This window comes from Nicotiana tomentosiformis, chromosome 8 (assembly GCF_000390325.3).
Source record: "Nicotiana tomentosiformis chromosome 8, ASM39032v3, whole genome shotgun sequence".
Classification (NCBI taxonomy): domain Eukaryota; kingdom Viridiplantae; phylum Streptophyta; class Magnoliopsida; order Solanales; family Solanaceae; genus Nicotiana; species Nicotiana tomentosiformis.
Genome location: NC_090819.1, coordinates 97,568,822 through 97,586,146, shown reverse-complemented (window position 1 = coordinate 97,586,146; position 17,325 = coordinate 97,568,822).

The window sequence follows — 17,325 nt, the reverse complement described above, 5'->3', positions numbered from 1 at the left end:
AGTTGTATAGATTGTGGTCTACGAGATGTTGGGTTTACGGTTCAATATTCAGTTGGAGAAGCAGATTACCTGGAGGCAGCTGTAATTTTAAACAACTCACCGGAACACAAGACAAAGTTAAATGAAGCAAAAGCCAAGTACGTCCATTTCTTGAAGCTATAGAATAAAGTTTTGAGACAGAAGGCCAGGCTAAAATGGTTAGAAGAAGGGGATAAAAATACAGCTTATTTTCATAGCGTTATAAAAGGAAGGAGGAGACGACTAAACATTCAAAAAATCCAGGATGAAGATGGAAGGTGGAGAGAAAATGAAAGCGATATTGCAGATGCTGGCATCCACTATTTTTAGAATTTTTTTAACGACAATGAGGCTTCTGGAGACTTGTCTGCGTTGGAGTGTATCCTTCCAAAGGTAACAGAAGAGGACAATGAAATGCTAATAGCGATTCCCACGATAGAAGAGATTAAAGAAAGTGTTTTCTCTATTGATCTCAGTGGTGCACTAGGACCAGATTTATTTTATCAAAAAGCTGGCCTATAATTGCTAAAGATACGCATGAAGCTGTTATGGCTTTCTTTGAGGGTGCCACAATGACCAAGTTTTTCTCCTATACCTGTCTAATTATGTTACCAAAAGGTAGATTCCCTCCAGCATTTATCAGAGCTAAGGCCTATCAACATGTGTAATGTTTCTAGTAAAATTGTTTTCAAGATATTGAATGCAAGGTTGGTTCACATATTACCTAAGATTATTTCACCAAACTAATCAGGTTTCATTAGGGGTAGGCATATTTCAGAGAATGTTTTGCTAGCACAAAAATTGTTAAATGACATGCACGAGGCAAAAGATAGGGATAATGTCGTGATGAAATTGGATATGAGTGAGTAAAGCATATGACAGGGTAGACTGGACATACCTAGTGCAGTTAATGAGGAAGTTGGAGTTCTCAGAGCACTGGGTTAATATAGTTCATAGACACATTTCCTGTAACTAGTATTCCATCATTATTAATGGGCAGAGGTATGGCTTTTTCAAGGCCAATAATGGATTGCGACAGGAGACCCCATTTCATGTTATAAGCGTAGACTTTTTACCATGTTAAATAAGCTATATAACCACAAAGTATTCTCAAGTTTCTCAATAAATAGGCGGGGTCCTCAAATAAATCACCTACCATTTGCTGATGATCTTATCATGTTCTCTAGTGGTAGGAAAAAGTTCCTCAAGCTGGTGATGAAATCCTTGAATACATATGAAGCCATTTCAGGGAAGCTAATAAACAGGAACAAAAGTTGCTTTATTCAAGCACCAGAGGCAGAAGTAAGATTTTGTAGTAGAGTTGCTAGAATTACTGGTATGCAGCAGCAAACCTTTCCAATAAAATACTTGGGATGCTCACTTTTTGTTGGAAGACAGAAGATAGCCTATTTCTCATAGATGATAAGCAAGGTAACAAGTAGGATAAGGGGATGTGAATCAAGATTTTTATCTCTAGGAGGAAAGGCTATCAGACACATATTCTTGCCTTGCTGGTTCATTTGTTATCAGCACTACAACCCCCTAATGAGTGCTAGTTCAAATGGAAAAGATCCTTGCAAGAGTGTTTTGGAATTCTACTGATGGTAAAGATAGATACCACTTGGCGGCATGATCAAAATTATGCTATTCGTACGAGGAAGGAGGTACAAATTTCAAAAGGCTACATGATGTGAGTAAAGCTTTTCTTGCAAAATTATAGTGGAATATCGGGACTGAAAAGTCTCTATGGAGAGATTTTATGCTAGCCAAATATTTTCACAGAGGCCACCCAATGACAAAAGCAGCCAGGTAATAGAGCCTCGATATGTTGGAGGAACTTATGCAAGATTAGACGAGAGGTTAAAGAACATATTGTCTGGATTATAGGAGAGGGTGAGATATCCTTTTGGTTTGACAATTGGGAAATTATCCGATCACTATTCAATCACTTACCAATGGATGTCAAACCCAAATATATCAAACTAAACAAAGTTCTGGTGAATGGAGAGTTTCAAGAAGACACCACCACCACCACCACCACCAACAACAATAACAACCGACCCACTATAATCTCACAAGTGGGTTCTGGGTAGGGTAGTATGTACGTAGACCTTACCCTTACTTTCAAGAAGGCAGAGAGCTGTTTCCGAAAGATCCTTGGCTTAGGGAAAGTAAAAAGAAGGACAACAACAAGCACACCAATTAAAAAACTGAAGTAAAAATACAAAGATACAACGAAACCAACAACAAGTAAACATAGAAGTCAAGAAGACACCACCGAGGTAATATGGCTAGAAGCTGTGCGGAACATTTTGAGTAACATGAGCATCGTGATAAACTGGATAAAGCTGTATAAACACCAGATAGTAGTGGAGAATTTTCAGTATCCTCAGCATCGAAATTATTGAGGCAGAAGAAAAACAGCTCAATCATTGATACAAAGATATGGCACAAGGCAATTCCCTTCAAAATGGCCTTCCTAACGTGGAGAGCAGTCCCTGATAAGATCCCCACCGATGAGAGAATCTCTAGAATGGGATACTTGATGAGTGCAAAACACAACACGAAATTGATGCTCGCTAGCCAAAGATAGTATAGTATAATTATCGTCTCCAAAAGGATTGTATTTAAATAATGTTCATGTAATTTCGGGCTTAAACGCTATTCAGGATGATCAACACTTTGATTTTGGATAATTATGAATTAAAATTAACTATTGAAATTAAAGCAATTAACGATTGATCATAGAGAACTAGAGAGTAGAGTAATGAGTTATTATCAGTGCGAGAAATAAGGGTTTTAACATGATATGTGCAAGACTGCTATCCTGAATTTGACACTGTTTATTTCACTGTTAATGTTCTATCGATTCTCACGAATTCAATATGTGATTAGCTTATACTTCCGATTCAGATTCCTCTCTTGATTAAATCTAAAATTTTCAAATAAAGTAATGTGAAGTGCAGTGAAACTTGCAAGAATCTATTGGTAGGAATGATCTAAGAGAAACTTCTTGCGAATATTTTTCGATCTTAATTTAAACGGTAACTCAAAAAGCTCTCTCGATTACTTCAAAAGAATCACCAAAATAAACTAAGGCGTACAATGCAATGGAAAATATATGGGGCCAAGATTATATGGATTTCAAGCCAGAACGTTGGCTAAAAAATGGTATATTGTTTCAAGAGAGTCCTTTTAAATACCCTGTTTTTCAAGGTGGAGTTGGGGTGTGTTTAGGCAAGGAAATGGCACTAATGGAAATGAAGTGTGTAGTGGCTTCTATGGTACAACACTTCGACGTTCGGGCCGTGGCGGCCGGCGGTGATATCATGTTCGATCCGGGGTTGACGGCCACCGTGAAAGGTGGGCTTCCGGTGGTCGTTAGGTGGAGGAGGTGCCTTTTGAATTTTTCTAGCTAGTAATATGGCCCCGAATATGGTTCAACATGGAGATATTGGCTTTAGGTCTTTAATATTTCACGTGGGTATGTTGCATTTGGCCTACATTGGGCAAGGTTGTTTCAGAATAGAAATATTCCATTTTCGGTAGATGAAAGTTGCGTCAATGCACACTAGGACAAGTTGCACCTATGTCCCCACCTATGAATTATGATAATCCTAGAAGAATATTTTTACTAGTATTGTTGGGGAATTGTTTTTTTTTTTCCTCTTAAATTATACATTAATGTTATCAGCTCTCTTCATGGAATTTATCTTAGTTTTTGGTAAATATTTATGAGTTTAAAAATTATACATAAAATGTATTTATAATATCAGACCACCTAAAAGTCAGTTCAGATTCCAGTTCAGATTCTTGAATTGTGGTTATTTGAGTGAAGAATCAAAATTTAATTTGTTTGATATACCTTGTAAGTTCATCAACTTTGTATTTTCTTGTGAAAATATTAACCTCGACAATAAGTCACGCCGATCCACATTTATTATTCATAAAAATTTATAAGTTCTTCTTTTATGTGTAATTACTTATTCTAAATTTAATTTTAATAATATTAATATTATTTTACAAATCATGTATTACATGAGTTGGCATACACGCGCAACTCATGTACCGAGAAACTAATAACATTAAAAGATTGTGTTAAAATCAAAGTACATACTTAAACAACATCGAAAACTAGCTATAACGGCCTTGGAAGGTAGTACAATTCGTGGTGATAAAGCTTTTAGATATTGGAACAGAGAGAAAATTAAAGAAGGCCATTGAAAATATTGATGTTCTTGCAAGGGAAGTCATAAGGCAAAAGAGAAAATTGGGCTATTCTAATCATCAAGATCTTTTATCAAGATTCATGGGCATTATTAACAATGAAAAATATTTAAGAGACATTGTGATAAGTTTCATTTTGGCGGGGCGTGACACCGTGGCCTCTGTATTAACAAGCATATTCTGGCTGCTAACGAGTCACCCTGACGTTGAATTAAGAATCCGGGAAGAATTGAGTCGAATTATGCAACAAGATCAAGAGTTCTTGACGTTTGAACAAATAAATCAAATGCATTACTTGAATGCAGTGATTCATGAGAGCATGAGGCTATATCCACCCGTGCAATTTGATTCAAAATTTATTTGAAGGTTGATTTTCTTTAAATTAAATATTATTAATATGAAGTATTTGACATTTTTAAATTTGATATTGAAGCAACGTATTAAAGATTTTGAAATATTATTTTCCTGAATTATTTATTCCTGAATATTTTTGTAAGATTTTCGTACTCATTGTGATGGAGCCGTGAACTCTTTATTGTGGAAAAATATTATTGATGATTTATTTTGCGGATCGGTACGGAGACGTCTATACTTATCTTTGAGAGGCTATGGAACTGTTAGGAAAAATTCACTTCTTTGATTCCTTATCGTGCGACAATGATTTAGCTTGAAACATATATCTTATATTCTTTTGTATCCACTCGTGTATAACCTTGCGCACTCGATATCAGTTGTGCGTCGACGGTTCGTGATGCCGCAGATGGACTACGAGGGAGCCAGAGATGCTCAAACATTGCCTCAATATGTGGTTCCGACTGAAGATGCAGTCGTATTGAGAGATCACCTAGTGAATCATATGGGGGGTGCAACGGACGTTGGTGTCTGGTTGATTTATACGACCTGTGAAGATTATTATTGTGGATCATCGGACATTGTGACCTATGACTTCGCGCCGAGTGGGGGAGTCCACTAACAATGGGTGGATTGCGGGGTCATGTGTTATATCAGTTTTGGCCTGAAATGTATATATGTGGTACTATAAGGTTCCCTAAAATTTACATATGTTTAAGGCCTGAGATTTTGTAGAGGATAAGGTTGGGACTTGCGGTATAGAAACAACTCTAAAATTACATAAGGTCTACTCAGCATGGACGTTACGGTTGCGGATTTTGGGGTGCTTCGGATGAAGTACAGTTGTTGACGAGATTCTGAACTATGTGATTCGTGCCAAGATTTGTCTATATGGAGCTCTACTTTTGTGATCGTTGTGTATAAATAGGGGTAAGAGTTACCCCAAAAAAGAATCGAAGAGTATGTTAAGAAATGGGTCAGCTCAACAGTGTTGAGTCAGCATAACAAAAGAAGAAATTGGCCTTGGGAGAGATAATTCTCCACTGGTGTTTGTGGCAAGCCTATTTAGAGGGCAGACCAGCCAATGCAACACCGCCCATTCGGCTCAGTTCTCATAAATGCTTTTGAAAGAGTTTATTTTTCGGACTCTCCGTAATGCGTGGCGCATAGGGTTTGAACGGTTGCGTCAGGTCACCATGACTGTGACATAATATGCCATCAGGTTCAATAAGTTAGCGCATCATATTCCTACTTTGCTTCCTTCAACCAGAGAGCGAGTCCACACACTCATTAGAGGACCCAATTATAATCGTAAAATTTTGTACGACTCGGGAGCTATAGGCTGATACTTCATTTCTGCTAGTAGTAGAAATTGCCAAGATATTAGAACGTGTTCGGGGTGATGAAAAAAAGAAACTAAGGAGACCAAGATGTCTCGAGGTTCTGGGGATTCAGTGGATTCTACTATGCAAGTATAAATCATTATGGCGGGGGCTCGGGCAGTCGGCTAGCCCGGTCCGCACATCGAATTACTCGGTGTGCTCCAGTAAGTTTGTTTAATGGACCACCGACATGAGTTTCCTACAATGGTTATTCCAGTTATCTGGCACAGACTCAATATGAGCAGCCAAACCCGCAAAGGGGTTGTTATGAATACGTTGATACTAGGCACATCATGAAAATAAAAATTGTCCCAAACTTGGGAGAGACATATTTCATCAAAGCACTCAGGCTACGTGCCCCATTGCAGTTACTACACCACCCACACAACTAGTTAGGGGTGGAGGACAGACAGGTAAAAGGCGTCCTAGAGGTGGAGACCCAGCTGTTGATATATTTGTTTTACGGTATGGCGGAGGTCGCTACATCAGATGGTGTCATTACAAGTACGACCTCGATTTAATATAAATGGAATAATTTTCTTAACTTGATTCGGTTCTCAGTATCGAAATGAGTCCTCCTATGGTGCTCCACTTATGAGTGAGCTTAGTAATTCTATAATCTACTTATGTGTTTACTCATGTTTGGAGATTCCATGGAGATAACTACGCCTATCATTCCATGTTGGTCACTAATAAGACCTGTGAGGTTAAATGTGGCTTTCTGTTACTCATTTCGGTAAGTTTTGATGTAATTTACGAATAATTAATTACAAATTGTGAATTATATGCCCTACCAGTTTGGGTTCATTATGTGTGGTGATTTTGTTTAATGAAAATTATTTAGAAGGAGCAAATGAAAATTTTGATTGGCACGATGTGCATATTACTTGTGATTCAGAACCGAGGACGAGATTCTTGCATTTTAATATAAACTGATATGTCTAACCGAGCTACGAGCTGCGGTGGAAGTTATATAAGGACGAGATCCTTGTGAGAAAAAATTCTTGTGTTTAAGTTCTCCCTTGTGAAATTTAATTTGTATTATAGTACTAATAGGGAGTCATGCCTGTTAGGTTTATTTGAAAATTCTATATGAAATTCTTTGTGCATACTTGCCAATTTTGTGTTGTAATTATTGAGTTTTAACCTATGAGGTAGGGTCCCGCCCAGGTGACGTTAAATGTGACTCATTAATTCGGGTAAATAATTATGAGGTCTTCATGCCTTGTGTCTCGTTATCAGTATTGTGAAGGTTTGAAATGAGATTTTTGTTAACATGAAGTTAATTGACGATTCTGTAATTGATTATGAACAACTATTAAGACCAGATTGACCCAGAAGGGTGCTCCGTTCATATGGACCGAGGAATGTGAGGAGAGCTTCCAAAAGCTCAAGACAACTTTGACTACAACCCCAATGTTGGTATTGCCTATAGGTTCAGGGTCTTATATTGTGTATTGTGATGCGTCGCGTATTGATCTCGACGCAGTGTTGATGCAAGACGGTATGGTAATTGCCTACGCATCCAGACAGTTAAAGGTGCCAAAGAAAATTATCCTATACACAACCTTGAGTTAGCAGCTATTGTTCATACCTTAAAGATTTGGTGGCATTATTTGTATGATGTCCATTGCGAGGTCTACACCGATCACCGAAGTCTACAACATCTGTTTAAATAGAAGGATCTTAATTTGTGGTAGAGGAGATGGTTGTAGTTGCTTAAGGATTATGATATCACGATTCTCTATCATTCTAGGAAGGCCAATGTAGTGGACGATGCCTTGAGTCGTAAGGCAGAGAGTTTGGGCAGCTTAGCATATTTACCGGTAGTAGAGAGGCCTTTAGCCTAGGATGTTCAAGCCTTGGCCAAACAGTTTGTAAGACTGGATATTTCCGAGTCGGGACGAGTTTTGGCTTATGTGGTTTCTCAGTCTTCTCTTTATGATCGTATTAGAGAGCGTCAGTATGATGACCCCCATCTGTTTTTCCTTAAGGACACAGTTCAGCACGGTGATGCCAAGGAAGTCACCATTAGAGATGAAGGTGTATTATGGATGCAGGGCAGGCTATGTGTGCCTAATATAGATAGTTTACGTGAGTTGATTCTCCAGGAGGCTCATAGTTCGCGGTACTCCATTCATCCGGGTGGTGCAAAGATGTATCAAGACTTGAGACATCACTATTTGTGGAGGAGGATGAAGAAAGACATAGAGAAATATATAGCTCGGTGCCTAAATTGTCAGCAGGTGAAGTATGAGCATCAACGACCGGGTGGATTGCTTCAGAAGTGTGAAATTCTAGAATGGAAATGGGAGCGGATCACTATGGATTTCATTGTTAGGCTCCCACGAACTCAGAAGAAGTTCGACGCAGTTTGGGTGATTGTGGATAGATTGACCAAGTCAGCTCATTTCATTCCTTTAATTACTACTTACTCTTCAAAGCAGCTGGGGTACGTAGTATACATCACGGTTTTGGAGGGCAGTACAACGTGAGTTGAGTACTCGGGTAGAGTTGAGTACAACATTTCACCCTCAGACGGTCGGGCAGTCCGAACGCACTATTCAGATACTGGAGGATATGCTTCGTGCGTGTGTGATAGATTTTGGGGGTGCTTGGGATCAGTTCTTACCACTTGCGGAGTTTGCTTATAACAACAATTACCAGTCAAGCATTCAAATGGCTCCGTATGAGGCCTTGTATGATAGGCGGTGTCGGTCTCCAGTGGGTTGGTTCGAACCGGGCGAGGTTAGACTATTGGGTACAAACTTGGTTAAGGATGCCTTGGAAAAGGTTAAGTTGATTCAGGATCGACTTCGTACAGCCCAATCTAGATAGAAGAGTTATGCGGATCAAGAGGTTCGTGATGTTGCATTCATGGTTGGTGAGCGGATATTGCTACGGGTTTCGCCTATGAAGGGTGTGATGAGGTTCGGGAAAAAGGGCAAGTTGAGCCCTAGGTATATTGGGCCTTTTGAGATTCTTGAGAGAGTTGGGGAGGTGGCTTACAGACTTGCACTATCACCTAGTCTCTCTGCAGTTCATCCGGTATTCTATGTTTTTATGCTTCGGAAATATCACGGCGATCCATCTCATATGTTAGACTTCAGTTCGGTTCAGTTGGACAAGGATCTACCTTATGTTGAGGAACTAGTGGCTATTTTAGATAGGCAGGTACGAAAGCTGAGGTCAAAGAACATTGCTTCCGAGAATGTTCAGTGGAGGGGTCATCCGCTCGAGGAGGCGACTTGGGAGACCGAGCATTATATGCGCAGCTGTTATCCACCCTTATTCACCAGCTCAGGTACTTTTTCTAACTCTGTTCGAGGACGAACGTTTATTTTAGAGGTGGAGAATGTGATGGCCCAAAATGTCATCTTTAAATTCAATAGCTAATTCTGTGTTCTAAGACCTCGAAAAATACTATTTATCATTCCTCGACTTGCGTGCACAGTCCGTAAAATTTTACTGAAAGTTTTTATGTGAAAAATGGATTAAAATGTGAATTAGAGCTTCAAAACTCAACTAAGTTGACTTTGGTCAACATTTTGAGCAAACGGACTCGAATCAGTGTTTTGACAATCACGGATTCCGAGATGTGGGCCCCACAAGCGATATTTGAGCTAATTTCGGATTTTATAGAAAAATATAGTATTTTCTTATGAAATTGATTCCTATAATTTTTGTTGACTGTATCGAATTAATTATGACTAGATATGAGTCAATCGGAGTCGGAAAATCGAGCAAAAAACATACTACTTAGTTAAATTGGAGCAAGTCGAGGTTAGTGCTTGTCTAACCTTGTGTGTGGGAAATTTTCCCTAGGATTGGTATTGGTGTGATTATTGAAATGTATTGAAAGTCGTGTACACGAGGTGACGAGTGTGTACACGAGCTAAATGTGAAAGATTATAATTTTAAATTGTGTAGATCACTGTTGCGCATTTATTAAATTATTTTATCTTGTTATATTCTTCATCATTGATCTGAAATATATACCTTAAATTTGTTTGACCTTTTTCTACTAAATGTTTTACCTGTTCAGTTGAAACTTGGTTTTTTTATTCTGTGTATTATTTGAAGATTGATTTTCTTTAAATTAAATATTATTAATATGAAGTATTTGACAATTTTAAATTTGATATTGAAGCAACGTATTAAAGATTTTGAAATATTATTTTCCTGAATTATTTATTCCTGAATATTTATGTAAGATTTTCGTACTCATTGTGATGGAGCCGTGAACTCTTTATTGTGGAAAAATATTATTGATAATTTATTTTGGCATGAGCCGTGAGCTCTTTATTGTGAAAAAATATTGTTGTTGAATTATTTTGACAAGTTATATTATTTGAGCACTTGAGGTGCACATTGTGATATATTGTGATATTCATACACATGCGGTAGTATAAGGTCTGGGTATTGAAACGCATGTGGTGAGATAAGGATGGCTTGATACGTGTGGCTAGTATGGAAAACTAATAGAAGTCATGCGGTGTGATAAGGATGACTAAAACGCGGGATGCTATTTCGGGAATAATGTTTTCTTTCAAATAAATTGTGAAGGCTCCCGCGGTGAGATAAGGAAATGAGATATTATGAATTTATTTATGATTTGGGACTACGAGGCGGTACCTCGGGAGTGCCCTTGTTGATATTGATTTATGGCCGCAGTTGCCTTTGATTAATTGTTGTGATTTTCTTGAAGTTGAAAGAAAATTTTGTTTTGTTTCCACGAGATATTAATTGCCATTATTTGGTGTAATTAAATGTGACATACTACTTGATTCATTTTCATTGTTATTTTATCTTATTATATTGTTTAAACATTTTACCATGTCATTATTTATTCTCTAGTAGGGCCTGACCTGACCTCGTCACTACTCTACCGAGGTTAGGCTTGGCACTTACTGGGTACCGCTGTGGTGTACTCATACTACGCTTCTGCACATCTTTTTGTGTAGATCCAGGTACATCTTATCAGACCAGGCATCAGTAAACTAACTGTACGAGGAGACTTCGAGGTATATCTGTCAGCGTCCGCAGACTCTGGAGTCCCCTTCTATCTTACTATGTTGTCTCCCTTATTTATTTTAGACTCTGATGTATAGAGACATATAGAATAAATTCTTAGAAGCTTGTGACTTATTTCTACTGGGTTTTGGGAGTTGAAATTGTTTGAATTGTAGTTTATTTATTTAAGATATTTATTATTATTCCGCATTGATAGGCTTACCTAGTCTTAGAGACTATGTGCCATCACGACATCCTACAGAGGGAATTTGGGGTCGTGACACAACAACCATAGAAAGTGTGCACCCATCTGCTAGAATCCAACAACATATACCTTGTTGGCCATCCCTACATCACTGTCACCAAGTCTTACAATTCAAGGGGATTTGTTAGCATGGGTTATATTTCTATAAAGGGTGCCTGGGTCAAGAAACATGAAGTTGAAACCATGTGATAACCCAAAATGTCATCTTTAAATCTAATAATTAATTATGTGTTCTAAGACCTAAAAAACTAATTGTCACTCGTCGACTTGCGTGCGAAGTCCGTAAATCTTTTCGGAGTGTTTTTATGTGAAAAATGGATTAAAATGTAAAATAGAACCTTAAAACTCAGTTGAGTTGACTTTGGTCAATATTTTGAGCAAACGAACCCGGATCAGTGTTTTGATAGTTCCGGTAGGTCCGTATCGTGATTTAGGACTTGGGCGTATGCCCGGAATTTAATTTGGAGGTCCCTAGCTCAAGTTATGACCATTTAACAGAAACTAGTAATTTAAAGGCTAAAGATTTTCAAGTTTGACCACGGGGTTGACTTTTTGATATCAGAGTCAGAATCTAGTTCCAAAAATATTCATAGCTCCGTTATGTCATTTATGACTTGTGTGCAAAATTTGAGGTCAATCGGACTTGATTCGATAGGTTTTAGCATCGAATGTAGAAGATGGAAATTTCATAAGATTAACGTTTCAAGTGAGTTCGTACAAGAGCTAACTTCAAATGAGCATAAATCTCATGATACGAAGTTGTATATGGTGTATTACCTATCAAATGAAGCTGTGATATCGGAATTGGATAATTTTTGTATGGTTGAACTCGTAGCGGAACGGGTGTTCGGATTTCGCGAGTGTTTCCTGGACATGGGACGTGGGTCCCACTGTCGAATATTTAAATGAATTTAGGATTTTTATCCGGAAAATTATTAAATTCATATGGAATTAATTCGTATGATTCGTATTGAGTAGATCAAATTGTTTGTGAATAGATTTGAAGCTTTTGGAGACAAATCTAAAAGGAAAAGTTGTGGTCTAGTAATTGATTGGAATTTGCAAAGCGAGGTAAGTGTCGTGGTTAACCTTGACTTGAGGGAATAGAACCCTTAATTTATTTGTTATGTGAAATGCATGTGAACGATGTATAGGCGAGGTGACGAGTGTCTATACGTCGTCAAATTGATTTTTGTCTACTTACTTAAAAAATTATAAATTATTTTAAATCATGAATTAATTATTATAATAATTGTTTCTCTCCTATTCTTCGTCAAATATTAATCCTTGAATTCTTGCACTTGTGACACCAATTCTGGGATGTGTATGGATTATTCACTATATTTCAGACCATACTTCCGCATTTATTCCTTTGTTATTAATAAATTTTTAAATTGTTTAAAAATGACTAATATTATTCTAACGTTGGCTTGCCTAGCAAGTGAAATGTTAGGCGCCATCACAGTTCCAAGGTGGTAATTTCGGGTCGTGACAATTTGTATCAGAGCACTAGGTTATATAGGTCTCACGAGTCACGAGCAAGCTTAGTAGAGTCCGAAGGATCGGTACGGAGACGTTTGTACTTATCTTTCAGAGGCTATGGAGTTTAGGAACAATTTCACTTATATTCTACTCTGTCATGCGATTTTATTCTATCATTGATGATTGAACTTTTCTATTTTTGTCCACTCGCAAATGACGAGAACACGCACTGTGTCTACAACCGGACATGAGCCAGAGCCCCCAGTGACAGCTACGACTAAGGGCAAAGGCCGAGGTCGAAGTCGCGCTAGAGGTCGAGGTAGAAGCAGAGGTAGAGCTCAGTCCAGAGCTCGAGCAGCCGCACCTGTTGTAGAACCTTAGGTGGATCTTCAGGAGGAGGTTCCAGTTCAGAATGTACCAATTGGACCAGTTCAGGTCCCGGAAGGTTCATAGCCACTCCAGTACTTCAGGACGCTCTAGTCCGTTTGGTGAGTCTTATGGAGGGCGTGGCCCATAATGGTACATTTTCAGTGGCGCCAGCCGTCTCACAGGCTGGGGGAGGAGCACAAACTCCTACTACTCCTATTGTGGAGCAGATAGCTCCCCAGAATCAGGCTCCAGCAGCCCCGCCAGTTGGGGTAGTTCAGCCGGTTGTTGCGGCATAGACCGGTGATAGGCCCACCATGTCTTTTGAGGCCTTATTGAGACTGGATAAGTTTACCAAGCTCTTTCCAGTCCACTTCAGTGGTACACCTTCTGAGGACCCACATGATTATCTTGAACGTTGCCATGAGGTGCTGCGGAACATGGGCATAGTTGAGACCAATGTGGTTGATTTTGCTGTATTTTAGATGACGGGCTCCGCCATGAGGTGGTGGAGGGATTATACATTGACTAGACCAGTTGGATCGCCTGCACTTATCTAGGAGCAATTCTCTCAGCTATTTTTGGAGAAGTTCCTTTCTGTCACACTGAGAGAGGACTTCCACAAGCAATTTGAGCGTCTACAGAAGGCAATATGACTGTTACTCAGTACGAGTCCCGTTTTGTGGATTTGGCTCGTCATGCTCTCCTTTTACTACCTACTGAGGGAGAGAGAGTGAGGAGGTTTATTGAGGGTCTCACTCACCCTATCAGGCTTCAGATGGCCAAGGAGACCGGAAGTGAGATTTCTTTTCAGACGGCTGTTAATGTCGCGAGGAAGATTGAGATGGTTCTTGCATAAGAGAGGGTAGAGGTCTAATATGAGGCCTCATCAGTTCGGTAGTTTCAGTGGTGCCTCGTTTGGAGGCAGGGGTCAGGTACCTAGAGGTGGAGGTTAGACCATTAGAGGTGGAGGACAAACGGGTAGAAGGCGTCCTAGAGGTGGAGACCCATCTGTTATTATATTTGTTTTATGGTATGGCGTAGGTTGTTACATCAAATGGTGCCGTTATGGGTACGACCTCGATTTAAAATAAAGGAATAATTTCCTTAACTTGATTCGGTTCTGAGTATCAAGACGAGTCCTCCTATTGTGCTCCACTTATGAGTGAGCTTTGTAATTCTATAATCTACTTATGTGTTTACTCATGTTGGGAGATTCTATAGAGATAACTACGCCTATCATTCCATGTTGGTCACTAATAAGAGCTGTGAGGCTAAATGTGGCTTTCTGCTACTCATTTCGGTAAGTTTTGATGTAATTTACTGATAATTAATTACAAATTATGAATTATATGCCCTACCGGTGTGGGGTTCATTATGTGTTGTGATTTTGTGTAACCGCAGTTATGTAAAAGGAGAAAATAGAAATTTTCTATTGGCACGATATGCATATTACTTGTGATCCAGAACTGAGGACGAGATCCTCGAATTTTTAATAAATCAATATGTTTAAATCGGGCTACGAGCTGCGGTGAAAGTTATATAAGGATGAGATCCTTATGAGGAAAACTTCTTGTGTTTAAGTTCTCCCTTATGAAATTTAATTTGTACTATACTACTAATAGGGAGTCATGCCTGTTAGGCTTATTTGACAATTGTTGTATGAAATTCTCAGTGCATATTTGCCAAAATATTGAATTTTGTAATCATTGAGTTTTAACCTACGAGGTAGGTGCTCGCCCATGTGGCGTTAAATGTTACTCGTTAATTAGGGTAAATAATTATGAGGTCTTCATGCCTCGCATCTCGTTATCAGTATTGTGAAGGTTTGCAACGAGAGTTTTTATTAACATGAGGTTAATTGGCAATTCGGTAATTAATCATGAACAACTTTTAAGAACAAATATCCGCTGCCAAGAATTGATGACTTATTTGATCAGCTTCAGGATGCCAAGGTATTTTTGAAGATCGATTTGAGGTTTGGTTACCATCAGTTGACGATTAGGGCATCTGATGTCCCTAAGACAACTTTTAGGACTCGGTATGGGCATTACGAATTCCTAGTGATGTCATTTGGGTTGACAAATTATCACGACCCAAAATTCTAACCTGTCGCGATGGCGCATATCTCAGTACTAGGCAAGCCGACAACATCTATAACCCATGATTTCATTTAAATTTAAAAACGTAACGCTTAATACAATACCAAAGATCTAGCAATTTCCGATACAACACTCCCAAAATCTTGTGTCACTGAGTACATGAGCATCTAATATGAGTACAAGTCTGAAAAATACGGTCTATAATAGTCTGAGACCAAATACAGTAAATAAGGAGATAGAAAAGGAGAGACAAGGTCTGCAGAACACGGCAGCTACCTCAAAATCTCCTAAAAATCAACTGCGTGAAATGATCAACACCCGCTATGTTCAGGAACACCTGGATCTGCATACGAAGTACAGGGTGTAGTATGAGTACAACCAACTCAGCAAGTAACAATAATAACTAAGGAACTGAATATAATGACGAACTACACAATCATAGTTCACTTTTAGTAGTTCCAGCGAAGAATAGACATGCTTTCAAATCCGGCGGTTTAAGTCAAATCAATTTTATACAGTTCAATTTCAAGTAATCCGGATATAAATTCTTTCACAGACTTCACAACAATGACAGATAGCAACAAAGTGCAACAACAAATGCAAAACAAGTACAGCCTCTCAGGCAACAGTCACTCAGCTCATCACAACAGCTCAACCACTCGGCTCTCAGTCCTAAGCACTCACACTCAATGGGTACCCGCGCTCACTAGGGTGTGTACAGACTCCGGAGGGGCTCCTATAGCCCATGCTCCATAATCTACATGGACAACTCGCGTGCTATAATATCATGCACGGAAAACTCACGTGCCATAATATCCTTACCTCACCGACAGGCCCTCGGCCTTACTCAGATCTCAACCTCTCAAGTCTCTCGGGCTGTCAGGAATCACAAAGATCAGCCCAAACAAAGATAACATAGTATATCAACAAATATCCAGAAAGAATGAGGTATAATACGCAAGAAAAATCATGATTGAGTACAAGACAGTAATTAGCAAATAATTCAACAAGTACGCGACCTCTACAGGTCTCAACAGTACTATAACATAGCCTAAGCATGATTTCTAACATGATTTATAGTCAAATTTCTTCAACACATAGAGATCATATAGCTAATAATAAATTATTCAACTTTACAGTTTTCCCGGGACGAACCAAGTCACAATCCCCTCGGTGCACGCCCACACGCCCGTCACCTAGCATGTGCGCCACTTCCAAAATAATCACATGATACCAAAATCCGGGGTTTCATACCCTCAGGACCAGATTTATAATTGTTACTTACCTCAAACCGTGTAATTCTTTATTCTACTATGCCTTTTGCACGAGAATTGGTCTCCGAAAGCCTCATATCTAGCCACAATTAATTCGATTTAGTCAATACAAATTATTGTAATTACTTCCAAAAGGAAATACTAATTTTTCTAATAAAATCCGAAATTAACTTAAAAATATCGCTCGTAGAGCCCACGTCTCGGAACCCGACAAAGGTTACATAATATGAACGCTCCTCCAACCATGAGTCCAACCATACATATTTCACCAAAATCTGACACCAACTCGACCCTCAAATCTTCAATTAAAGCCTATGAAGATTTCTACCATTTTCAACCCAATCCTTACCCATTTGAACTTAACAATCTTTTCACAACCTTATTAGTATGTATACATAATACTCTTACACCCAAGGATCATACTATAAATCACCCATTTTTACTCCAAACCCGAAATTGAAGGATTGAGGAAAGAAATTCTTATCTCTTTGAAACCCTAGCAAGATCCTTATGAAATCTTCAAACCTTGAACAAGAATTGATGGATAAATGACTAAGTATTCACTTTCTCTCTCTAAAATGCTCTCACCTCTCTCTAAAATATCAGATTTTGGCTCAAAAATGAGCTTCAAGGGCTATAAATCGAAGTTGGGTCGGGTAAAAAATTAGAAAGAATGGAAGCTCCGACGCAGTTATGCGATCGCATAGCAGGTATGCGGTCCTCATACCTGCCGCATAGTTTGGCCTCCAAAGCTGGGCGTTACTGACCCGGTTTGCGGTCATTATGCGGTCCGCATACTTGTTCTGCGGTCACATAATGCACCGCAAAATAGGTCTGCGGTCGCA